At 45.0% G+C, this 27,410-nt stretch overlaps 1 protein-coding gene across 1 annotated transcript in view; it reads right to left on the reverse strand.

The window, feature by feature from the left end:
• Positions 1–27,190, reverse strand: part of Sema6a (semaphorin 6A) — a 116,853-nt gene extending 89,663 nt beyond the window's left edge. Inside the window, exon 1 of the mRNA XM_051163069.1 lies at positions 26,408–27,190. The gene's annotated coding sequence lies outside the window, so the exon portion shown is untranslated. The remainder of the gene's footprint in view (positions 1–26,407) is intronic.
• Between the last annotated feature and the right edge of the window lie 220 nt (positions 27,191–27,410).

Below are 27,410 nucleotides of genomic sequence, written 5' to 3' on the forward strand. Positions count from 1 at the left end.
TATGTGTCATGTTTTACTGATGTGAAAGGCCTAGAACTTGGTGATAATTATAATCCTACAGGCCGCTGAAATGACAATCCTCAGTAGCACCCAGTTTTCTTACCTCGGCTGCATTTGTCCACGTGGCCCCAGGGTTCATAGGTAAATGTTAGTCTGCACGTACTATGTGGAGTCCCAAGCAAGTCAAGGTCCAGATCATTCCTTCCCAGAGACACTGTGGTCCTTTTCCATCTTGAGAGATAAACTACTCACAAACACCCTCATGTGTCTATGAAGTGCTTAACTTGCTAGTTAGAAATAGCCTGCCCTTCCTTTTCCTAAGATAACCTCCAGTTCTGTACCCTATACCTCAAGTCCATGTGTCCTTTCAAGCAGTGCCTCTCATGCTCGAACCTGCATGCCAATCACAGACCGGTTGAGTCCTGTCTGGGTGGGCTGGCATGAGTCTGAGCATCTGCATTTCTAATCAACACTCAGGTCACCCTGCTGCAGCTGGCTCACAGTGAGGCTTTAGATGCCTCTCAACCCAAGCATGGGCTGTAACTAAGTAATTACCGAGAGCGCTTCCCTGGGGCCGGGAGATTGCCTGGGAAGCCCCCATACTCATTACAGTTCCTTATAGCAACCCCCCTCCAATTAACATAAGAGCACTGCAGGGAATTCCAGAGCTTTCAAGACTGGGCTCTCACAGCCTATGCAGAACCCACCCATTTTCCCTGTCCCATCCCTACACACGGCAGCCATTCCTATCTCTTTGTACTGTTCCTGATCACTGGGCCTGAACAAACACAAGCTTTGACCTGATAAGCAATCAACTGGCTTTTCCATAAATACAGAAATACAGATTCTCACGAGAGAGAGAGAGAAAGAGAGAGAGAGAGAGAGAGAGAGAGAGAGAGAGAGAGAGAGAGAGAACCAAATGGAAAGGTGTTATATATTCAATTTATTTTAGGTTCCAAACCTAGTTTTTTCCCCTTGCGTTTGTTGCCTTATTTCCATTAAGTCATTCTGTTTGTGCCCTGCCTTTGAATCAGTTTATTTCCTGATGTTCTATAAAGGTTTTAAAAGGATTTCTAAAAAATCTATTAGAAAAAAAAAAAGCTGTCTTTTTTATCTTGTAGCATTAAAGAAAAATGGTTGGTAATGCCATGAGTACTCAGCATCCTGAAAAGGTGGGCATTGATATAGCTGAAAAATTCCATATTCAATGTTATAGAAAACCCTGCTTTGATCCCTTTCTTCCAGGTCATCCTAATTGGATTGCTACCGAGGCATACACTAAGCCTTCTGAGCGTATCCACACTGCAATTTATGTCTGTGTTTCAGTATTTAGACATATGAAGGAGTGGTATCCAAAATGAATCAGTTTTATATATTCTTAAAAAGGAGATTTTTAAAAGCCTTTATCATTTTCCTTCATTACTCCACTTTTTGATTCTCTTTAGTAATACACTGATGAAGAAGAGACTTTGTTTTCACTGTTAAGGGAGCCCCTACAACAGTGGGGCCCTACAAAGTTAGGAGCTTTATTTCCTAACAGTGCTATTCACAAGCAAGCATTAAGACTGCCAGATAATATCTTAGGATCTAAATCAGAGGAGAAAATGCAATGATGTAAACTGCTATACATCTGATACTTTTATTAAGATACTGAGCGACCTCCAGTCAATACCAGTGAATGTAAAGCAGTCTGCAAATAAGGAGGGGACACGACCAGCATGGCTCATTAAGTATACTACACTTAGACGCTTGCAATATGCACACTCCTCTTTCTGAGAGATACAGTGTCCTTAGGTGTTGCAAACTGATACCATTTCCAGCCATGAAGCAGAGTATCCCTTCCTGGGTTGCACTTTGTGTGTGTGTGTGTGGGGGGGGGGGGGGGTCGGGGCTTCTAGCCTCATGGTCTGTGCTGGTTACTGTGTAAGACCATCTATCCTATCTCTTCATTCGCACCTACCAATAGGGATGTTTGGGTTGATTGATCTTAAACTGGCTCCAAAGCTCCAGTAATTAGGACAACTGGGCTCTCTGGAATAGCTCAGGCCACTGCAGAGTGCCTTCACGCTCCTTGACTGCTTTCCTTTCGGAACATGGTACTAGATTTTTGAACCTTAATTCTTGCTTCCAGGGGAAGAACGACAGGATCCTGACACTATACGTGGTAGTCTCATGTCAAGGCGGTTAAACATGGTTCTCAGAGTTCATTCTGTATCTTGGTGAACATCACAGTTTTTGTGACACTGGAGCAAAGAATGGGCTTTGGGATGACAAATAAACTCCTGCTTGGGCAAAGCTCTTTGCATTGCATGGTATATAAAGATAGTGTTGCAGGCCATGGAAGAGTTAGCACATTCACAGTACAGTTTTCACTGACATAACATCTTTAGCTGAGGAGTCTGAGATATACCCCCATCCCCCAAAAATGTGCTTTTCAGTGGGATGAGCACTGAGGCCAGGGGACAGTTGCCTGCAGATTATACGGAGCCAGTAGAAGAAATAAGAAGGTTCATTCTCACCATCTGGATGACATTGATTCATCTCCCCACAACCATGCAGTGCCCTTCTGTAAACCACAATGGATACCAAAGTACTTTATACTTAAAAGAATTCTGTCTTAGAAACAAAAGGCACAATGGAATGTGCAGCATCCTCTACCTGCACTTCCTCCTTCTAGAAAGCACCACACAAGAAGTGGAACATGGTTTTAGATAGTACTATAAACTAGCTTTAAAGGGAGTTTTGGTTCTATCTTATGGAAAGGTCAAATAAGTGTGTGTGTGTGTGTGTGTGTGTGTGTGTGTGTACATATGTGTGTGTTTATATGTGTGTGTGTATGTGTGTGTGTGAACAATAAAGTGAGCATGATGCATTTTCTTCTTAATGCCCAAAACCTGGGAAGAAAAAAAAAATCACGTATTGAATGCATGAATATAACCAAAGATCTGCTAAGATTATTTTATAAGCCTCATGAATTTCTAGTATCTGAGAACTGATTCAAGAGATAAATTTTTCCCTTTAAAAACTGAATATATCCCCTGCTTTGAACATTCTATGGCATAGGAAAACCTGAGACATTAAGAAAAGAACACCACAGCTCAGCGGGACCAGAAACAGATTCTTAATTATGCTATTGTCTGACCGAAGACAATACTGAAATAGCTTTGTGTCAGGAAGAGGAAGGAATGGGGGCTACCATGGAGACAGCTTCAACTGGAAGACCCAGTGCCCCCCCCCCAGTTGTCTATCCACTCTTCGTTTTTCCTTTTGTCAACAATGACTAGACACATAAGCAGAGGTAGAAACTCGAGACACGAAACAAAAACGAGGCTATTTGTAATAACTAGGAAGTTACACTCTTCTAATGAGGCATAAATATCCAATTACTGTTAACAGAATGTACCACCTGAATGCCTTCTTGGCAACCACAGGAATGAAACATACCATTTACACAAAGTTCATGAGTCCTTCCCCCCACCCCCAATCCTTTAGGCTACATGCAAATTCTCATACTTTTCAGAACACCCGCCAGCTCACAGACAATAGTTAGAATTCTCACCCGATATTCTTGCACAGACATCTCTCTGACAATGGCATATAATATCTATATAGACCATCATGACACACATTCAAATGTAACTAGCTGTGGCCCCAAAATACCAGTTACATCCTTCATGCTTCTGCTGAATGGCCACTGTAACGTCACACTTACACTGGCGACAGGGCCCAACCTAGAACATGAGAAGGCACACGTCGCCCTTTATAGTTTGCCTGGAAAGGAGTTGGTGGTTTAAAGAGTTGTTGGTTTGTTTGTATTCACTCATTCATTTATTTTGGCGCTTACCCAACCTAAAGTGATCACTGTCGTTTCCAAGAAATAAATTTCACACATGCCTGCTAATTATTTTCAGTAGTTAACTTCCCCAACATTTCCTTCTGAGCCTCCTAGGTCTTTGTCTTAAGAGCAAGAATGTGCATACTTACTGTAGGGTCTTCACAAGTGACACAGCATCAGCCATGTCTGGATTACTCTAGGAAAGGGAGATTATCGAGACTGGGGTTATCTGACACCACTATTCTGCCTTTTAGTCTTGAACTTGAAATAAGATCTGTGAGACAATACTGCTAAAGTGCCAATGCCAACAAATCGTGTGACATGAAGAGCCCCATGAGTCTTCTGGCCCTGAAACTTTGCCTCTGACTGGATTTCCCTAACCTTGGTGAAAACAAGGAGATGTTTTTCCCAGACAGGTTGACGTAATCTTCCCCAGTGACCAGCTCTGGAAGGACTTGTCAGGAGGTGCCCAGTGGACATCTCTGTGCCCTGTAGTTAGAGGACCTTGAACAAGCAAGCACTCTGGTGTTCTGCAGCTAACAATATTAGAGACACCTTAGGTTTGGCTGGAGCATCGTGGTGCATTGAAACAGATAGGACACCATGTGATCAGCACCGAAATCATCTCCTGAACAAGGAATGCTACTCTCTGATTGGTTCCCTAGTCAGAAGCCTCCAGAATGGATTATGGCTGCTGGCAAATGAAGGGGATTTACTCCCGTTGACTCCCTGGGTCACAAACATGAGGATTAAAAAAAAAAAAAAAGATTTATTTATTTATTATGTATACAGTGCTCTGTCTGCATGTAATGACTGCAGGCCAGAAGAGGATACTAGCTTTCATTATAGATGGTTGTGAGCCATCATGTGGTTGCTGAGAATTGAACTCATGACCTTTGGAAGAGCAGCCAGTGCTCTTAACCTCTGAGCCATCCCTCCAGCCCAAACTTGAGGATTTTTTGATGCAGCAGATTTCTGGGCTGAGGATATGGTTCAGCTTATAGAGTGCTTACCTAACATTCACAAGACTCTAGGCTTGATTACTTCAGCATAATATAAAGTCAGGTATGGTGGCACACACCTGTAATCTTTATCGCACGGGAGGTGGAGACAGGCAGATTCAGAATTCAAGGCCATCCTAAACCAAGCAAATATGTTGAGAGTAAATGACCAACCTGGGATACACGGGACACTGTCTCAAAAACAAAACAAATCAACAAAACGGGATTCCAACACTGACAGAAGAAATTAGCTCCACTTTCACTCATTTGTCACCCATGAGCACATTCAACAAGTAACACTGTGCATAAATGACTGGTGACTTTATTGCATTCATGAAGTGTCACCTGGTCGAGATGCTTGCCACTACTAAAAGAAACACGGAAGAGTAGAAGCAGGATCATGGAAGAAGAGGGTGGGACATAATGGCTTTGATAGCAGTGAAGATATTAAAATGGGTGAAGAAGGCTGCTACAAGGGCCAAATCCAAGTGTCCAGTACTTACTGTATGCTATTTTGTAGCATATGTGTACATGTGCATACACACACACACACACACACACACACACACACACACACACACACGCAAATTCTCTGGGCTTATCTCTCCCCACCATGCTTACATAAATCTGCAGACGATAGGGGTGGTAAGTTCTTCCCCAGTATTAACAGTGTAACACGTACTTAAATCCGTCTACACATATTGACTCATGTAATCCTTATGGCTACCTACGAGGCAGCTCCAACTGTACAAGACAGCAAATAAAGACATAATGAGGTTGCTGGTTGCCCGAGGTCACAAAGCCAGTGAGTGATAGCACACGGACACTGGCCATGCTGTCTGCTCCGCACGTCCTTCTCTTTGCTGGAGTCATGTCCCTCCAGCCACCTCTAAGTCTTGTTCTGATTACTGGACATGTACACACTAGGTATTACATAAGTTGTAATGAAAACCTCCACTATCAGCTTTGTGTCTGCAATTAAATGCAGAGATACAAGGACAACATCAATAACCTCAGGATGTGCGAGTGTCTGGGGACAACTTGAAGCATCAGGAACCATCAGCTGCCTGACAGCCAAGGCAGAGCTTTGGAACAATCAGCCTGATGTGTATCATGAGCATTCTCTGGTAAAACACAGTTGCCCTGTCTGTCGAGCTCCCTGTAGTTACCTAGACTAGCCCGCGTGAAGAGCAAGAGAAAAGCCTGCCACTCAGGAGCCCCTGAATGTCACTGACACCTGCAGAAGAAGTAGCAGTGACCAAGAGCACTGTAAGCAGAGCCATTGGCTAGTCCTTGCACTGTTTAACACCCTGCACCCCCAAACCATGCGGAAAATATACCGTCTGAGGCCTAGGGCACCCTCCAATGTTGGCATACCTATGAAAAGAAGGATTTTGCAGTAGCCATCCTTTCAACTCGCTTTAGTTTGTCAAGCTGGAGAGTACACAGAGTAATATCTGGGGGGAAAAGACTTTTTTTTTTTTTTAAATCTCATAACTTTACACGGGCTCTCTTTCTGTTGAGAGAAGCCTGCGCCTTCCATTTCTCAAAATGAGGCAAAGACAGGTGTGTGCAGTTCCGTCAAAATGAAATGAGTCCGCGAATAAAGACCTTTGAGAAACACTACACTGATTACTTGGCCACCTTCTGGGTCAATTAATGATTTGGTCCTCAACGAAGTCTTCCAGAGTCAGCTTCAGAAGATGATGGCACTGCGCCATCCTCAGGCCAGTGCACAGGCCATGGAAGAGTCTAGTTAAAGAGACCTGAGGGGAAGGAAGGTGAAACAGCCCGTCCGAAATGTGCATTAGGCTGTGTGCTCTCTCTACAGAGAGGGAGGTGACAACCAATTTAAAGAGGGTAGAACGACTACCACTACACTGCAAGAAGGCCCGTTCACACCCATAATCCCTCACACTTGACCTCACAGGGAATATTAGCTATAGGGCAGCTTTATAAATCCAATAGGAAATTATTTCATGAGTGGTCCCAAGTGTTTCCAGACATGGCAAAAATGAATAACTTGTCATTCAGCCATTGCCAAAATACACTACAAAGTCTTTTTTTAAAAGTGTATGGATTGTATTCAGGGGTGAGCTGGTAATGATGCAGACTCCACAACCCAGATTTAAGCATGAGGGGCCCAAGTGGCAAGAGGACAGGCTCCAAGATGCATTGGAAGTCTCCAAATGACACTTCCTAATTTGGAAAATAGGACAGTAATACTAATTTGCAGTCTTCTTTGAAAACTGTAGAGAAAAACCAAACTGAATAAGTACAGTACATTGATTAGCACACAATGTAACTTTGTATCAGGCCTACTTTCTATGACCCTATTGGGAGAATTTTTTTTTTAATTAATTTGTTTAACTTTAAACACACTCACTTCATTTACTCTTAAGTATTTGAAAAATCCATCAAGCATAATCTTAGCCCAACTTCTGCTAAACCTCAGCGTTAGCCCAGGAGTGGGAGCATGTCTGAATTCCAGGTTTAGTCCCTCACAGGAATCAACTCTTAAACACATCCTCTCCACCATGGCGTTCACTGATCGAGGCTTGCTGTCATTAGTGTCTACTTAATATGGCAGCTGATGCCTTGTAGTCCCCTTGCAAATGGGGCAGAGCAGAGCCTTGGGGAGGAGTAAGTTCTAATTGTCTGCTGCAGGACTGTGTGGCGCTGCCTGTGACAGCAGCAAATGGGGAAAATAGCAAGGCATTAGAGAGAGCCTGTTGTCCTGATAGCGTGGAATTCCTAGAATACACTGTGCTATAAAATGAGATTTGGCTCCACAGTGCTGGGAGAAAACAATGGGCTCAATAGTAGCCGGCGTTGGTTGCTGGGCATATTCTGGCTCCTTTAGTCAGAGCTGCCTTTCATTCACGGGAGCAGGAGCCTCGCTGGAAAATAGAGGGGAGGAGGCTGTCTTACTGTTGGAGAAAAATGCTGAGAGTAAGATGTCAGGAAAACCCCAACATACTTGCAAGCAGGATGAGTGCCAGGATCAGGACAAACATATAGCCTTTTCACACCCGCCTGGACGACACAGCTTCAACAGAGACTAGAATCTCTTTTAAATAAAAAGCTATGGCTGGTAAAAAATGCATCCAGCATCCTAGCTGGGTTACAGATCATGTTTTGGGAAGACCTGGAGTACAGATTGGATCTTTATCTCTGGAAAGAAGGAATGACTGGGAGTGACAGGCGTAGAGCACAGAGAGAGCCCTCTAGTTAGGGAGCGTCCCTCTCTTTGTCTATATATGGCCTGACTGTACAGAGAAGCAATGAACAGTAATGTGGATGGAAAGGTTTTACATCCCATTTGTAAATTCTCACTCTGACTTAGACTCATCCGCCAGTCCATGGAAGGCTAGCAGATTCCTTCAGTACACACCAGGAGTGACTTAGAGTTTGTTCCCAACTTGCAAAATTTTAAGGAAAAGATGAGAGAATTCTAACTCAAAAAAGTGCCTCAGACACTCCAATGACTGCTGAATTTGAAAGTAGCTAATTGAAGGCTACACAGGTAGGTGCGGAGCCCATATAATTATTGATGAGCCATTGTCAAGCCAGTTTGCCCCCAAAGCACTTGCTTTAATGTCTTTCTTTTTTTTTTTCTTTTCTTTCTTCTTTCTTTTTTTTTTTTAAAGTACATTTTAGCTAAAGTGTATAACCAAAACCCCATTGCAGTTGTAACCAGTTAATTAGCAAAGGGGGGAATGGACTAAACTGGTTCAGTTAGAGATATTCGTGTGAAAGCGATACATAATAACTTTTATAAAACATTCATTCAAGCCCGCGTGGTGGGGCAGGCCTTTAATCCTAGCACTGGGGGAGGCAGAGGCAGGCCATCCTGTGAGTTTGAAGCCAGCTTGGTCTACAAAATGAGTCCAAGACAGCCAAGGCTAACAAACAAAGAGAGAGAGAGAGAGAGAAAAGACATTTGTTCACAAATATTGCACAGAAAGCAAAATTACGGGGAAAAATCTGTATTGGGTTTGTCTTAGTAACTAGGGAATGGTGACATCCAAATGGCCTCTGACTTGCTGACTGTTTTGAAAGGGTTTGCCCAGTACACACACAAGCATAGGCATACATAAAGAAGTATTAAACACCCTTTTGGAGGCTTTACTCAAGAAGTCCTGCAACCCAAAGTCCCTGGCTGCAGAGAAGGCTCAGTGTGCCAACAGGGCCTCCACCCTCAGGTTACAGCCAGGCTTGGGTGGTGAAGGCCATTGGTGACCCCGCCCATCCCTGCCTTACTTGTGAAGAGGCTAGGACAGTGCCAGCCGGTGCCTATTCTGATGAAGTGGTGTTTTGTGTTGTAAACATCTGCCCACCAGCATCTGCTCAGAGTCCGAATTCATTTCATAAGAAACTCCAAACAGCTGGTTCCAACTTTGGTTGAATACCACTGGGGAGGGCCCCCATTCCTATCCTCTGTCTCCAGAGACACCCCATCTTCAGGGTCCTGCTTGTTAGCACATTCCCCAAACACTGACCCAACAAATTCCTTATTTTTGTGAATTAGACTGCACTGCCCATTTGAGTAAACATTTGGAGTAGATAAGACCAGAAGTAATTCTTGCCTATTGGAGGGTTAGTGATCAGCTTGGCCCTTAATTCCAGCCCGATCTCTCTCTCTCTCTCTTTCTCTCTCTCATATTTTGTTTCTGAGACTGGGTTTCCCTTCAGACTTGCATGATCTTGAGTATCTGATTTTTCCATCTCCTGAGTGCTGAGATTATGGGGTTGCAGGCCTGTGTATGCTAGGCAAGCACCACACCAACTGAGCTACAGCCCCAGCCCACTTACTTTCATCATATACATTTTTCTTAAAATATTTATTTTACTTTTGATGATATGTACACAATATTGACTTCACTTTTGATCATGTGCACACCCATGTGCCTGTGTGTGGGTTTGTGTATTTGAATGTGGGGGCCCAGTGGGGACCAGAAGAGAGGATGGGATCTCTTAGAGCTGGAGTTACAGGCAGTTGGACCTGGCTACGGAATTCAAGTCCCGTAGGAGACATAAGTGTTCTTAACCTCTGAGCCATTCCTCCGGACTCTTCTTTAGTCTCCAATTTTTTCCATGTCCTCATGGTGCCTTCCTAAAGTACAGGGTGCAGTCTTGGTCAGAATAGGGAGTTGCTTTTCTATTGACCGCTTTGTTGCTCAGGAATTAGGTTTTTTTGGAAGCCAAGGGTGTAAAGCTCATGCCTCGATTTGATAGGCCAGTGTGTGCCAGTAGGGGCAGCTAAGCACAGTGTTTTGTTCCAGAAAATAAAGTTGTTTGCATTTATATGTTGGTTTTTGGTCTAACATTAAATGAGAAGAGAACTCTCCACTGGCTTTCCAGTGACAATCTCTGAGCATCACGGTTTTAAATATCACCCACAATCTAAACTTTGCATTCAGAAAACCAATCCAGCGAGCAACTGCTCTACAAACATGAGTCTCGAGCAAGGGCACAGAGTGTAGGGTGCCTGTTCTCTGACACAAGAATGCTGTAATCTGGCCGGGCATCAACACACTCTTCATCGTTCCTTCTGATCTGTCCTTTAAAAGGCCAGGACAAACACCACTGGCGGCAGCGGCAGCGGCAGCGGCGGCAGCATCACACCGCCATTGTTATGAAATATGGCAGCCATTTCTGTCGCTGCATGCTGGATGTGCTTGGAGTCTGATGACTCCTCTGGACTTACTGCAGACCCTGGAGGACACTCACTCCCCAGCCAAGGAAGAGCAGAGTTGCCACTCACTGTTGTCACAGGACTCACACCCAGCATGGCTCTAGCCAGGCTTCTTCAGAGCATCAGAGAACAAAGTGCTAAACTTACTTTTCCAGGGTTGGCACAGGGAAATGCACCAGGCTGAGAAAGCCAAGGATGGCCGCATAGTCCCTTGACACTTACTACCTTTACTTAGTCTTATTGAAAATTCCTTCTAAACTTATTTGCAGAGCTTGCTTTAGCACTTATGGATCTATTGCAACACAAAGTAGAAAACAAACAAACAAACAAAGTTCTCCTACTTGCTAGTCCTGAAACTTGTCTGATGTTGACTGACTTTGGCTTTGATTTACAGTCACCAATGTGTTTTTCCATATAATATGGTCCTCTGCCATCAAGGACATTTGTGATGGGCATGTTTTAATTTATCACAACCATTCACACATTTTATTGTAAGTGTCTTAACTTTAGGGGACCCATATAGCTGGGGGTGGCTGCTGATTACCCGGTAACACTGCCTTCACCTTCCAGGGAGTCTGAACAAAAGTGGGTGTGCTGAGACCAAGTGACGCTAGAGGGCAGCCTACCAGTGAAATTAGAAACTAGCCGCCCCACATCTGTGCAGCAAGTCCACATGCGATCGATAGTGATCTAAATTCCGCTCTCGGCATTATGTCACCAACTCAAACATGGTGCCAATTTTTTTCAAAGAATCAAAGTATTCATTTTCAATTTGAATGTGCTCTTAAAATATAGGTTTTTCCCGTCTAGAAACTGGAGTCTATTAAGCCACCTGAAAATACTTGAAGTTTCTCGTCTTTATTATTCTTACTGCTTGCTTATGTTGTTCTGTTATTTTGTCATACTATTCAGTCTCCTTTTGGGAATATTAGATAAGAATAAGACTTTTATGCTACAAGTTTAATTTAGAAAACCCTGTAAGAAAAAGGCAACATGAAAGTAAACATAGAATACTCATCCTTCTGAGGACTCTACAAAAAGATAAATATTTTTTAATATTTACATTACGTTGGGAGATTCATCTGAGTAACTATACAATGTCAATATTTATATAAAGGTTAGAACCACAAGATGAAATATGTGAGACATCAATCTCCTATACAATGAAGATGTTTTTAGTAAAACATTAAACATCACATTCTCCTTTCCACTGTATGAGCAGTGCTGAATTTTAGTACAATGCAGCCCACACAAGAGCACGCTCATGCACACCTGCGCGCGCACACACACACACACATGCGCACACACACCCACACACACACTAGTTGTCTTATTAACAGTCTCATTAAATAAACAGCACTGTTGAACTATTATTTATGTTCTGTGGTAATGTCACCTGTGCCATTTCAGTTGCTTAAAAGATAATAATTTATTTAGAGATACCCCAGAAGAAGTGAAGGCAGGGACAAGCATATAGATACGTAATTTCAAAACTCAATAGTTTTCAAAAAGTACAACTATTCAGAAGGAAAGAAGTGAAAAGCTGGTGGCTCATGTTTGGACTGGTTTTCACACGGACAATGGATGCACAGGGTCATTTTCCTGCTACCTACCATTGAACATACTGCGAACCCTCTCAAGGCTAGAGAAAGTGTCAGTGCTGTCAGGTGACACAAGAAACCCTCCATCTACAAGCCTTTAACACACTTAGAGGCAGGATGTGCACAGTGGACCTGTACGGAAGCCTTTGGTATGCAGCCTATTGCATGTGACTTAAGAACTGGGTGTGGTGGCTGCTAGTTAATTAAATACATTGTTTGTAAACCTAGCCTCCTGTCTTGGCCAGTGTCACCACTCTCATCCAGTTGAACATCCCAGGGCTATTTCAAATTCATTTGACTCTATACCTCACACATCCAATGAGGTCCCAAGGCCTCCTGGACCGTTCGCAAACAACCAGAGCTTACTCCTTCTGTCCACCCACAGTCTATCCTCACTTCAGAAAAGATCTACTTGGTGATGTCACCTTCTTGCTAAAAACATGGAGCATGGGGGCTGGAGAGATGGCTCAGTGATTAAGAGCACTGGCTGCTGTACCAGAGGACCCATGTTCAATTCCCAGCACCCACAAGGTGGCTCATAACCATCTATAGAGGGTCATGATGCCCTCTTCTGGCATGCAAGCATATATGCAGACAGAGCACTCATACATAAATAAATCCAAAAAGCAAAATTAAAAAACAAAACAAAGAAAACCATGAAGCACAGGCCCCTCTACAGCTTCACAACTAACTGACGGGCACATTCTAAACCCATTCACCGCACTGGGGTGCAGCAGAGTAGGGTGTTTTCTCACCTGGAGAAAGTACTAAATTGTCTAAGTGCTGAATCAAGCCCGGCTGCTCTTTTCATTACAGTGGTAGTTAGTCTTGAGTCAGAGTAAGATGGCTGCCAGAGGGAAGAGCTGCTCCAGCTGTGTTTATGAGGTCTACTTTATTCCTGCTAAAAAATGCATTTCTGTCCCATAGGTGCAAGGTGCAATATCCTAGGAAATTATCCTCACCAGAAACATCTGGTCAGTGTCACAGACTTGCTACCTGATGTTACCGTGTTCACTCCAGCCACGAAGCAGAATCCCAAATAAAAACACCCTCTAGTGCCAGTGGGTCTTCTTCAGGAGACTTTTGTCCTAATACTTCTCCAGGGACAAGGCAACACCCCTCCTCTGAGAAGCAAAGCATTCAGGACCTAGTCGCTCTGCAGCCTCTGAGGACGTTCTCCAACAGCTCCCTCTAAATGTGCCCCTTATCGGGGTTCAACTGTGGCTAGAAACTGCAGTCCTTTCACAAATTATTAAAGTCTGTGTAAACAACACAGCGACATTTCAGATTTAAGGGGGGGGGGGCGGGGAGGCTTTAAAGTTGGAGACCTTGTCCCAGGCCTTTCTCTGGTCAGAGCCGTGCTCTCAAGCAGATGATGTGACCTCTCTGACTCTCAGTTATCTCCTCTTTAAACTGAGCATAATAACACCTGCCCCACCTAACCCATTACCATACCTGCCCTACAACCCAGAGATGTAATGAGCTGAAATGTGAGGCAATGTTTGTTGACATACCTAGAAAAAAAAAAATAAGCGCTATATAAGAGAGTCTTTAATACGAACACTCTTGACAACGATCAATATATCCAGCCAGTCCTGATGTGGGACTTGAGAAGACTGCTTGGAAGGAAAGCCTTCCTTTACAGGCGGGCCCCATAAGAGCAGCTTCCGGCTGGCAGCCCATCTTTTCCTTTGAGGATAAGGACAAGCATTGTGTACACCTGGGAAGGGGTGCAGGGCACACAGTAAACATGGGCAAAGTACGTTGCCTGCACATCATGAATACTTTGCATAGAACAAGACCTCCAGTCATGGCTAAGAAGGCTAGATATAGTTGATAACATGGAAGAAAATACATTGTCTTCGCCCTTTTATTTCTGCCGGGAAGAACTTGCATTTCCATAATAATCTGATAATGTCAAGCTATTCCCAGCACTCCGAAGTCTTCTCTTCCACACCTGGTGTGCTGGGTGTGGGGAGATCTGTTTAAGGCTGGATGTGGCTGTTTTCTCACGGCAAAGGTGAATATGGTGTCCTCTGCGTTCTTGGGAATGGAGGTGACTGGGCAGTAGTTATGGGGCTTGTGTTCTAGGGCCAGCAAATTGTGACATAAAAGCTCCACCCTGTAAAATATCCCTGGAGAATTAATTAATCAGCATATTTAAGATGTTCAACTTCCCCTCATCACAAATGAGAGGAAACACCTTGTATATAACAGTTGATTTTTTAATAGAAACATCCCTGGACTCTGAACATCACTTGGCTAGGAAGATGGCTTGGCCAATAAAAAAATCTTACTGGCAAACCTATATTTGATCCCCGGGTCTATGGAAAAAGCAGATGTGCAAGCATTGATTGGATGCTAATAGGCCAGCTAGCTTGCAGTACACATCAGAGCGGCAGGTGTGGCAGGAACAAGAGAGACTACGCCTCAAAACAAGGTGAAAAGAGGGAACAGCACGTCTAAAATTTGTCTTCTGACCTCCATATGCCCACACAGCACACATGTGAAGAATTGCATGCACATTCATGCATAGACACAAAATAATAATAAATAAATGAAATTTAAAAGTAAAAAAAAAAAAAAGTCTTGGCTACGTATGGAATTCCTCTGCTCTTTTCACTTTCAACATCTCTCCTCTGGCCAAACATGGATCACACCACAGGATTTTTCTAGTAAAATAATGTTCTGCTGCACGCTGTGGGAGGTGACTCTGAAAACTACCTTGGGTAATCACTATTCTAGAACACAGCATCGTCGATATTACAAATTAATTCAATTTTGGTAATTTCTCATTAAGACGCCTACAGATGGGTAAGTCTAATTGTAAAAGCTAAGCATTTATAATTTATAAGCACAAATTATGCTAAACTAGATGGGACTATATGTCATTAAGGTTTCATATAAGCTACAGAATGATTGTTCAGTCCGAAATTTAATTCATAAGTTGGCATTTATATATTATAGCTAACTTTTATTAGGCTCTCTAGTTAAAAATTGAATGTAAATAGCACATTAACATTTATAATTCAGTTTCTTGATATCTGTTGTAAACCTCAAGACCCTGAAAGACACTTTTAACCAAAAGTTAGAGGCTGCTTCCTCCTGAGTTTTCAAAGTTCCCTGAGTGCTATGTTTAGCACCCACTAAAGATGGTTTTTTGTTTTGTTTTGTTTTGTTTTGGCAAAGGAAATGCCCCTTGGTCCTCAGCCTCCCACATATAGTACACTTCTATTTGAAGGAATGGGGACACCACCGAAAGTGCCATTTTAGTCTCTGGAAGAAGCAGTCTTGAACCCAGAATGGAGCCAGCAAGTATCAGAAGATAGGACAGATAAATTCTTAACGTAAAGAAATAGCAGCTCTACTGGCACAGAGGTTCCCTGGCTCACAGGATCCAGTCATTGCTGTCTTTACATGGCCATTCTGGTGAAGAGGCAGGGTCATTCTTTCCATCACACAGAGAGCCCAATGTGGTTTGGTTTGCCTCACAGGTCAGTGGGTACATGCTCTCAGGCTTGCTGTTGGCAATGCTTCACCTAAATGCAGTCATTCCCTGCCCCTTCTCCTCCATCTCTACATTATGCGCATGTGTGTGTGTGCGTGTGCTCATGTGTGCATCTGTGCATGCATGTGTGTACAAGGCTGTGTGCACATGTATGTGTATGTGTGTGTGGATGAGAACCTGTGCTTATGTGTATGCATCCATATGTGCAAACATATGCAGAATACTGCAAAGTGAGCAGGAACATTTCTTTTTACCCTGCCCCACCTCCCTCCAAAAAACCAAGCTACTGAATTTACAAAAGCATGCTTTCCTTCCATCTGGGAGATACATGAGGGGGAGATGACACAAGGGCCAGCCAGTAATTGCAACCTATGGGTAAGGCAGGCAGACCACATGATCAAAAACTGATGTGACACTTAAAAGTGTTTCTCCACAAGGAATTCCGGTGCTCAGAAGCCTGGAGAAGCCAGTAGCAATTACGGCCATGTAACCCTTTTCATTTACTTCATATTATTGGTCTCTAAAATCAATCATTCAGTGTGGTTGGGTGAGGAGTCATCTTTATAACAAGCGCGTGCATTCAAAAACGCTTGCTGATCTTACACAGGCATTTTGGCAAGCCAGATCTGGGGAAATTTAAAACGGCTGCTTTGAAGCTCACTTTGAAATAAAAACTAGCATTTTCCAGTTTTTTTTTTCTTTAAGTGACTAATTTTCTAGATTAGTCCCATTTGTAATGAATTCAAAGCTTGCTTCTTTGGAGTCTCCTGCATTTTCATTGGCTGCTTTGCATGTCCAGAATTCAGCCCAATTTGCTCCTTTGGGTGTTATGATTTCTTTTTTTCTTTCTTTTCTTTCTTTCTTTCTTTCTTTCTTTCTTTTTCTTTTTCTTTCTTTTCTTTCTTTCTTTCTTTCTTTCTTTCTTTCTTTCTTTCTTTCTTTCTTTCTTTCATGTTTTAATCTGCAAAGGAATCAAATTGCTTGGCCTGGACATGCAGGAGTTTCAGAATGTCCACTTGAGAAATGGGAACTAAGACTTTAAGGAGCATGTGTGACACAGGACTAAACTGGGTAAAGCACGCGCCAGCTGTGGCCTCCCTCACACAGGAGGCAAAGCACCACAGCCTTTGTCTCTCCCTCCTGCAGCAACCGCTTCCTCTAAATCTTTTCTTGATGTACCCACACAATATATTCACAATTAGAAAACTTTCCCTAATCAGCAACCCCAAGGCAAAATATTGTAACAACAAAGACATGAAAAATGTTAATCTGCTGGAGAGCTGACACAGGCAGGAGACTGACTGGTCCATGGTTATCCTTTTGTTGTAAATGACAACAAAATAGCCTCAAACACCTCAGTAATTAGTGTTGAACTTTAAGAACAGCGAAAACTAAACCTGAAGGGTCAAACCTTCCCATTGCAAGGCCAAACACAAGGCATGACCCTTGTGATGTCATTGCACTTAGCAATCTGCAGTGCCCAAACCAAGCTAGGAGAAGATGAAATTGTCAGCAAAGTCATGAATACCTTTGTTTACCTCCACATTTATGAATAGCCCTTAATGAGGAGTGTGCACCCCTTGCCTTCTTTCTGGAAGACGAAAGTGGCATCAGCCTTTGGACTGTAGTTTGTTTTTTTTTTTTTTTTCATGGAGGGATTTTTTTCAAGGCTGACGAAGACGCAAGTCCTGGAATAAGCAGCAGCTGGATGCGCACATAACAAGGTCCAGGGAGATGATCTCTGAAGTTGCCTCTTTTAATCTAGCACTGAATTACACCAGAAGCGGCTTTCAGCTCTGCCAGAGCACCATTGCCAAAATAACTGCAGGGCTTGCAAGCCCTAGTATGTCTCAAATCTTTCCCAAGACACCCCAATACTAGCTGAGGCACAGAAACTATGGCAACCGAATAAAAAGCAGCCTCCGTGATTAATAGATGAAGATCCCCGAGACAGTGTCTAGCTGGGACCATCATTCATGATGGGAGCAGAATTAGCGCAGAATCCATCTCAAAAACCATTAGTGAGTCTTCTCTAAAAAAAAAAAAAAAACAAAAACAAAAACAAAAACAAAAACCAAACAACCCAACACACCACCATTCTGCAACACGCGCTGGAGTTCCGAAGTCTTGGGGTGATTTAGTCGCTATTTCCCACTCACCATTCAAGGATGAGTCTCTGCTTTAGTGACTCAGGTGCTCACTTGTTTTTAGACTAGTGGAAGAAATGCTGACTAGAAACAGTTTCCCACCTGGGTGCCTGAGGCCCAAGAGCAACCCAGCAAACTCATTCAAAGCCCCAAATATGTGAATGAAGTCACAGGGCTCTCTGAGGTAGAAAGGAGGAAGGACAGGGACTGGGTCATCTGAGGATGTTGGCAGAATGCGATTGTTCATGAAGCATTCCATTTTGGGGACAGGAGCATGGCCAGGCACTGGACCTATAAGTGTTCTCTTAGGTAGCTCACTCTAGGGCATTCGGAGTCTGGTAAAGGGGAGGGCGGTACTGCAGATGTTGTAACACCGATGAGAAGATGACGACTTTCCTTAGGGAAAAAAATACCCAATGGCAAAAGGAAAGGAGGCCCCATCTCAGCCTGCTCCTCATCTGCAGAACTCCCATATAGCATCACACAGTAAGTAAGACATCACTTTCCTCTTTTCTCTGGCCCATCCAATGATTTTTTTTCTTCCAGGGCTACGTTTTCATTGTATAAAATGCCAGTTCCTGCCCTAGCCTAGTCTATCTACACACCAAATCACACCATGGCAGAAGGTGGGCCAAGGAGGAATTGGAAACCACTGAGAGGCGTGTGTTGCCATGTTAAAGGGAAGTTCCAAGTCTAAAGGTGGTATCCATGTGGAAGTATCTATTGCTCATTATCCTGGAAGAGGCCAGACCATCAGTCTTTGGGGCATGTTAGTCACTGACTTGTTTGTCTCTTCCCATCACCTCTCCATTTACAGAACTTCCAAAAACCCCTTGGCCTCTGGAGCTGAAAATAACTGTAATTCTCAGGGAAAGGAGGGAGTCCTGGAGGACACAGGCAGGTAGCATCCTCAGGGAACTTTGCTGGTAACATCAGTTTATTTGTCCTTCTGTTGTGTCTTTTAGAAATCAGATTTCTTTTTTCCTCACTGTTAAGTCTTGTCCCTTGACTCAGAGTTCAGATTCCGTGGGGAAGGTATCAGTCAGTAGAATAAGTCCTGGGCTTTGCTCCAGGCAGCCAGTGTTTCCCAGTCATAGAGAAGGCAGCCCTTTGTTTTTGCTTGGAGAGCCTGCTCTTCCAAACTTATTTCAAGTGTGGTCAGGAAAGACCGACCATACAGCCAACCTTGAAAGTGGTCCTGTAGAGGCAGCCTGCAGGCAGAGCCTCCAGGAAGAATGCAACAGGCAGCAAGGCTTTTCTTCTGTGTAGTTTTCTCTTTGGGAATTTGGCTCATCCCTGAAGAGATGACCCTCGGACTCTAAGTATGGGTAAAGGTTGTGCACTGATTTTTAAATGTTAGAAAGTGGCAGTAGCAACAGCCACAATAACAACAACAATCCTTTGGTTCCTGATATTGCTATTGTTTTAGTTGTACAATGTTGTGGGGTTTTGTTTTGGTTTTGTTTTTGTTTTTTTGCCTGTGTTTCCCTTTCCACATTTTGGGTGTGATATTTCAACTTCCTAACTTAGAAAAGGATCATAGGTCCTCTTCCTCTGAAGCAGATGGTTCACACGCTTTCAACCCTGTAACGCCAGGTCTGGCTTGTGGTGTGACTGTTCCTCTGCAGTCCAAGGGTTGCTTCCTTTGTATCCACTCTCTGCATTACAGACCTGCAGCCATTTCCTTCTGTACTCTGCCCCCACAAAGCAGTATCAGCGTTTCTGAAATCAGTTCCCAGGCCATTTTCCATGACTGCAGTTACCCAAATAAAAGTCAGCCTTTGTATTTAACGAGTGCTTGTGTGTGCCAGGCATTGTGTTATGTGCAGGTGTTAGCCCGCTTAGTCCTTCCAGCATCTACAATGCTACCACCAATCTCAAATTTTACAAATGGAAACTGAGAAGAAATAAAGTCATCCTATTTGTAAATACACACATACATTCCATATGCTGATATCTGTACGTACACACACACACACACACACACACACACACATATTGCATCTGCCAGACTTGACCTCAGAACTGGTTCTGGACCTATCTATTGCATTCCATAAGCAGTTTAAACTTCCCCAACCACAGTGAACTTGCCGTTATTATTAAAAATATGGAAACTTTCTTCAGTACCCTTAGTTTGCCCTGACATATCTGTTCTACATTAATGGCTGCATTGACGTTGATGCATATGATTGCAGAATAATTCTGTTCCTGTGTTTTTCCCCCTTATAATATCTGGCAGAGTGCCACTCTCATGACCTTGCGCCAGAAATGGTCATATTGAAAGCAATCTTTACTTGATGCAGTTGACATTCTGATTGATTCAGCTGCAATCCACACTAGATATGGACTGTGTGTTTCCAATGATTCCCAGGAAATTGTTAATTTTCATAATGTGGTTTACATTCAAACTATGTCAACAGTGTACAACGCCCATTTGATGATATAGAAGACAATGTAGGGTCTACATAACGCCAGGGTCTGAGTCGGAGAGAAGAATTGACATCAAACTTTCCGCGTTTCCAGTAGTTGTTTTATAAACTATATTCACTTTTCCTATTATTTCATATTATCCTGTCCACAATCCTCCAAGGTGGAAAGAATAGGCTTTCAATTCAGAGAACTCATCCAACGTAATGCCGCCTCAGGGAAGTAAAGTGTCTCATCCAAGAAAATAAGAGTCTGGAGATCAAGTCTTCAGGGTCTAGGTTCTTTAACAGCTGTCTGACATAGGGCAAAGACAAAGATAAAGGTTACATTCTCCCCCAAAACAGCAAAAATTGAAAATTATTGGGGGGAAAAAGGTTCAGAGTCAGTGGTTAGGATGAAGAGCAAAGGAAAGCAGAGTCAGAAACTTGGTCCCCATCCGTGCTGGCTACTTCTTAGCTCTGTTCCTTTTGCAAGTTGATTTACCCTAGTGCAGTCTCCCTCCAGCTACAACCAGGTGTCTAACAGATGTGTGCTCCTGGCCCTAGAAGGGGACTGGGTGAGCCTGTGGGAATGAAAAGACTCCAATCCATTATCGACACTGGAAAAACAACACACTGTGTGACTATTCCACTAATAGTAGAGGAGAAATTATGCCTGTGCATGTGGAAGACAGCAGACGCACAGTCATAGACACAGGAAGGAAGGGTCTCATTTAAGACAGAAGAAAAAACAAGGCAGAAAAAAAGATAACACACTCGGACCACTTATCTACAGAAAGACGCTTTCTCTATTCATTCAACAAACACTTAAGATGGAAGGCCTGTGATGGCCCAGGCGGGGTTTGTTTGTTTGTTTGTTTGCTTGTTTGGAGTGGTTAACTATAGTGAATAAAACATAAAGATAGATACTATGCACCTTCTTGGTATTGTTTTCCAGAAGGTGGCCAAAAATAAACAAGGATAATAGTTTGTCAGACTCTGAGAATAATAAAATAAGGCCTACAAGAGGTTAAGAAGTACCCTTCAGCCAGGTGTGGTGGTGCATGCCTTTAATCCCAGCACTCGGGGAGGCAGAGGCAGGCAGATCTCCGTGAGTTCGAGGCCAGCTTGGTCTACAAAGAGAGTCCAGGACAGCCAAGGCTACACAGAGAAACCCTGTCTCAAAAAAACCAAAGTACCCTTAACTTCATGTCAGAGGTCAAGTAAATCAGGTGCATGGCAAGGCTTTTCTGAGAAAGTGTTATTTGAACAAACTTCTCCAGCATATGAGGAGCAAATCATGCAGAAATCTGGAGAAAGAGCTTCTCCAACCTCCTCCCCCCACCCTCAAAGCCTGTGCAAAAGACCCCGCGAAGGACCTCCAGGGCCACATGCCTGCAGATGCAGGTAAACTCAAGGAGCAGTAAGAGCCAGGGATGGGCCTGTGCCAGAGGATGGACTTAATCTTTTAGTAGAAAAAGATAGGCTAGCTGAGCTAGCTGAGGAATTTATGTACTTGTAATTATTGTTGGGTTTTAGCTGCTCTGTTGAGAGACGTCGATAGGACCCAAAAGCAGAGGGATGCTGACACAATAACCCAGCAGAGGGACACCATGTGTGGGCCAGGGAGGTGGTAGACCAGGACAGAGTGTGTGGTCCACTGTCTGGGACAGACTGGGTGGTACTGTGCATCCTGCAGGTGGAGTACAATGCTGCAACAGGTATGCGGTGTGATAGAAGCGGGAGTTGAAGCTAAGCTCCGGGGCCCGAGCAAGTCGTGGAGTTAGCACGGTGGAGATGAAGAAAGCTAATTCGGGTCGAATGAACCAGAGTAAAGCTTTCTGAACATGTTAGATTTGAGATATCGATAAGGTCCAAGAAGGGCTACCTACCCGGCGTGCCCTGGCTATTTACCACTGTGGTCTGGGTGAAGAGGCGATATAAGTATCCGTGTACTAGCAGTGGAATATGACTCTCCACGAGTGTAATTACAATTACTCTAATAAAAACACTTTGCAAGAGCTCCTGTGTTTCACAAAGCAAGATGCCCTTGTGTATATATGCAATGTACCACACTGTACTAGTCCCATGCTGAGTAGCCCTGAACTCTCTTCTCCCTTGGGAGTTGTGGGTATGACATCTTATTTGCCCATTTCAAAGGGATTAAATGCCTCCCTCCCTTTCCTACCTTACCATATCCCCAAGAGACAGCCATGTGGTTGCCAGAGAGAATAGCTCAGTTACTCTTGCAGTACATTTTAAGGCAAATGAGAAAAGCCTTCACTCTGAAATAAAAATATCTCCGAGCTATTTGGCTCCAGGGTACCCTAAGAGAATAGGCCCTGATGGGGGAGGGCACAGCAGGATGCTCCAAGGCTTCACCTTCCGCTGGCACAAACACAGGTGCTATAACACAAAGTTCTTAAAAAAGTGTGGGCTGTGGGAGGAAGACAAGAAACTGTCTTAACCTGAGAAAGGGTGTGGCTGGGAGCGGCAGTGTAGACATAGAGTTTACGTGGAGGGAAATGGCAGGTGCCTAATTAAGGCATTTCAATTAGTTTGGCTTGTTCTGTGATTCCCTTTGTGTAAACAAATTAGATGGGAGAGTATACCAGCTCTCCACACATCACTCTAAGAGGCCCTTTCACCCATCAACACACCCTCTGAAAAGAAATAAACTGCAGTATATGGGTTGTATATAAACTTCCTTATGCAAAACAGTATTTCCCCCCATTTCATTTGAACGTGCAATTACCCATTCACTTCGAAAGCATAGGTGCTTACTGTAAATTTAGCCCAAGCTCTGCAAACCTGCATGCTTTATTTTTGCTCAATGGTAACAGCCTGGGTAGCTCTTGCCATCCTGAAACACACTCAGTTTCACTGGTGCAGCGTTACACGCCTCCTCAAAATGCAAATGTTCTCTTTTTTTAAAAATGATAGCAAAAGCATTTACTAGATGTGGAGAGAACTTGAGGGGTGTGTGTGTGTGTGTGTGTGTGTGTGTGTGTGTGTGTGTGTGTGTACACAAAGAGTAATCCTTATTATCACTGTGTAATAGGCACTCACTTAAAAGCATAGGCTGTTCCTACAGCAGGTAGAGTAAGCCTGCCTGCTCTACAAGAAAATAGTGAACCATGTGTGACAAACTCATTCATCCACTTATTCATTCATCATTTCCTTGAGTGTTCTACACAAGGGCATATGTATTTTTATTCTATTTAAATGTAGGCATTTTGTCCAACACATAGTCTTCAGATAAAGATTCCAAAGGGAATGCCTTAGGCTGTCTGTGCAGCATTCATATAAGCAGACAGCCTGTGCTCTTGGGGATGTGGAGATTGCAAAGTGGTCATGGCTGTAAAATGTGACCCACGAGGGAGGCCACCACTCCCAATCACAGCAAATAAGGAACACAAATAGAATACTTCTTTGCATCAAGATGAATTTAAAGACTCCTAAGGAAATCAAGGTCTCGGATCTGTTGCTCATTCTGTTCTGCTTATATTGGCTTGCAAAGACCTTCACTCAAGAATGTATGAAACTAAAATAAAAAACAAGAGTACAGGACACCTAAGATTCAAGTACAAGTTACTACAGAAACAGAAATAGGTAAACCAAAAGCAAGCAGCTAGGACAATTATGCTTTAACAGACAGTTTAGGTTAATAGGGGGAGACGCAGATTTGCCACTGTGTTTAAGGTTAGGTTAATAATTAACTCTGGTGCCTGGAGTAGTTTAATAAAAGTTTATTGTAGAAGACTAAACGTGGAATTTATAAACCACACAAATGCTTGTTATCTTGCCTTCTGGTAGCTGATTGGGCAGGGAGGGGGAAAGGGTGGTGTTTTCATTCAAAAAATGGAGCACAGGCATCTTTACCTGGGGCGTGGGGCAAGCTAAATAAAGGATTAATGTATCTGAAGCCACTAAACCCCTGCCATCACAGTAGCAGATGGTGGATTTGACGCCAAAATATAAGTCCGCCAGGGGAAGGAAGGCCCAAATCACCAGGATTAAGGAAAAATAAGGCAAAGGCATTTGAATGCCCTACCCGAGAAACACATGGAAACCGAAGCTGAGGGGCTTTAAGCGCTAGCTTTTTTTTTTTTTTTTTTCCCTGAGACCCATTAATTAAGAACAATACAACTAAATTAAATGCCAAGAAAAGTTACAAATACAGTGTGGTTGTGTTCTGGTTCCTTTCAAGGATCTCCATTCAGGAGTAACTCGATTTTCATCCAGAGTGAACGGGGAGAGAGAGATCCCTCTGTGGCTGTGCTTGGTCACCACACTCTTAAGGCAGCCACAATTGCTCTACACCGACAGAGGCGGAACTGCCGGCGGGACTGCCCACTTCTCCACGGACTGGAGGCCGCCTCTGGAAATGCTTGCCCAGGCTAGGAGGACAGCGCCTCCAATCGTTCCTCTCTCCTCCACTCCACAAACACCTGGCCCTGCTCTTCTCTTCCCTGGACATGTGCGAGCCGCAAAGCCTTGCGCCTGGCACAGGGGCTTCCAGATGCTGCTCTTGGAGCTAGAAACTCGTGAGTCATTAAGCCAGTACCAGTGTCTACACACGTCCTCACACAAGCTTCTGTCCGACACTTGTGGTCATACTAGCATCCAGAATTCAATACGTCTCCAATCCCCCTCCATTCCCCCCCCCCCCGCGCGCCCCCTTTCCCCGGCCGGGCTCTATTTGCTTGAGACCCTGGTCCGGCAAGTGCTACGGGCCAGGAGGTGCCATTCTCCAGTTAACAGGCAGCTAGATCCTAGTCATATCCCAGTTGTCCGCTCAATTCGCTCGAGGTCGGAATGAGCTCGCTGAGCCCTCGTCTGGTGTTTCCAGGAGTCTTTAGCTATCACAGAAACTTTCCAGTTCCGCCGGGTACAGGACCCTGCACTGTAAAGGGGAGGAGGCGTTGGGAAAGGGGCGGTGAGGGAGCGGGAAAAATGTCCGGGTTCGGTTTCTTTCTCTGACACATGCAAGACTGGGACAGCAGCCTGGCTCTGTACCGCCCGCGGGACCTCTGGATCCTGCTTTATACCGCGTCCCTCCGTGGGGCGCTGAGTAAAACGCTGAAACTGGGAAAAGTGACACTATCCACCTAGTAGGGTCATTAACAGGGAACTGCCCAGCTTGCTTCAGGCGCCCCACAGCCTGAGAGACAGAGCTCCAGGACACCCACAATCTGCAGCCTAGCAGAGCCTACATCAGAGTGGCAAGGCCAGAACTATCTATTACCAGTCTCTCCACCCTTCCCTCTCCCGGGGTACATCCTTTCCCGAGAGAGACCGCACAGGTCTTGGAGGAAGGCGCAGCAGGATCCAGCCCTAGAATGTAGAGCTCGGTGCTTGAGAGAGACGCAGCTGCGACAAATGGTGCCCTGCTTGCTCGGGTGGGAGCTGAGGCAGGGGACAGGACCTAGGGCGGGGGCGCATGCAATACGAAGACACCGCTCCTAGGCACTTTCTCTAGCAAACAAAGCCCGGAACCTCTGGTGCCAGCGGCGACTGAAGAGTGGATCCCACCAAGAGACAGGGTGCGCAGATGCTCAGGGCTATTACAAGTTTCACGCACTCCACCGAGCCCAGCCCAGACCCCGCGCCGATAACAAAAGATTCTCATCATCTCTTCTTCACCCTCTCCACACAACCATTTCTCCGACATCACAACCTAAACCTGTGGCTGGACACAAACAGCCTTGTACTCCCCAACCCTTTCTAGCCCTCGAGGACAGAACCCTTTCCCCTGCCCCGACATTCGACACCAGGACCCGGAGCTTTCGAGAATCCCACCCTCCAGGGCCGCTCTCCTTCCTACTGGCTCAAGAGTGAGCTCTTAGCCTCGGGTTACACACACACACACACACACACACACACACACACACACACACACACACCACACCACACCGCTGGGTAGGTCAGCCATCCGCACGGTCTCGGTCCGGGGCGGCGCCGGTGGTGTGGGACGCGGGTGGGAAAGCTCCTGACATGGAACCCGGGGTCTCTGGGGTTCGGGACTGAAAAGAGCTGCAGGCAGGGCTCGGACTCTCCCCCAGAAAGGGACAACGTTCAGGAAACAGAGACATGAAGCCGAATAAAACACAGACACTACAAAGCCCGCAACGCGCACCCGGGGTAACCCCGGGACCCTCAACCCAGCCTGGATCCAGGAGGTGGGGCGCGCAAGGACGCCAGGGCTATACCTTTTCGGTGCATCGACGGGCAGGCGGCCGCGGCTCGGAGCGGACTGGCACGGCGTGGATCCCATTTAGTAATCCATTATCGAGAAGATCGCTCTGGGCCTTGAGCTGCGCTCTTTCCTTCGCAAGCCTTTGTCATTCCTACATGTGTGCTTGTCTCTTTGGGGGCAACAGTCACGGCGATTACTTTCTGGGATGCAAACGAGCTGTGTTCATCTCCAATGACAGAAGAGGAGGGGAGAGGAAGGCAAAAAAAAAAAAAAAAAAAAAAAAAAAAAAAAAAAAAATCCGAAAAAAGAAAAAGAAAAGAAGGGGAAAAACAGAAAAAGAAGAAAAACCAGCGAGGACCGGGGTAAATGTTCAAGAAAGTCTTTTCCAAATCCAAATTCCACTTGGATTCACTTCTGAGTCCCCTCAGCGGTGCCAGCGCCCATTAACTAGTCATTTCAGGGCGGGGGGCGGGGTGGGGGTTGAGGCAGAGGTGCAGGGCTCTGGCCGGCTCTGCAACCCCGAGCGCAGTGTCCCGGGTGTGGCGACGCTGGCCGCGGCCGCACGCTCCTAAGCGGGCATCTCGGGCAGTCGGCCCCGCGGAAAAGCGCCTGTGCTGCGTCCCGAGCGCCTAGGCAGCCGAGTGTGTGGAGAGCGGAGTTGGCTGCTGCCTCACCCCGCGCGGCTCACTACTCTTGTGTCACTGGAGAGGCCGACGCTCCGGGCGGAGCCAAGTCCCGGACTGGATTGCGCAGAGAGGACTCTCCTCCAGCAACCCCGCCTCCCTGGGCTGGCGTGTTTGTCCGACCCAAAGGAGAGCTGGGGAGTGTGTGCGAGGGAAAGAGAGCGAGGGATGGAGAGGGTGCAGGTGGAGCTTCGGACTAAGTCGCCCGCCCTGCTTCTAACCACTTCAGTTTCCCTCCCTAGGGCGCAAACCCGGGAGGTCCAAAGGGGGCGACTCTAGGGGAAAGCCCAACCCTTGTCTCCCCACCCCCACATCTGCTCTAGCAAAAGGAAA

Source organism: Acomys russatus, chromosome 20 (assembly GCF_903995435.1).
Source record: "Acomys russatus chromosome 20, mAcoRus1.1, whole genome shotgun sequence".
Taxonomy (NCBI): Eukaryota; Metazoa; Chordata; class Mammalia; order Rodentia; family Muridae; genus Acomys; species Acomys russatus.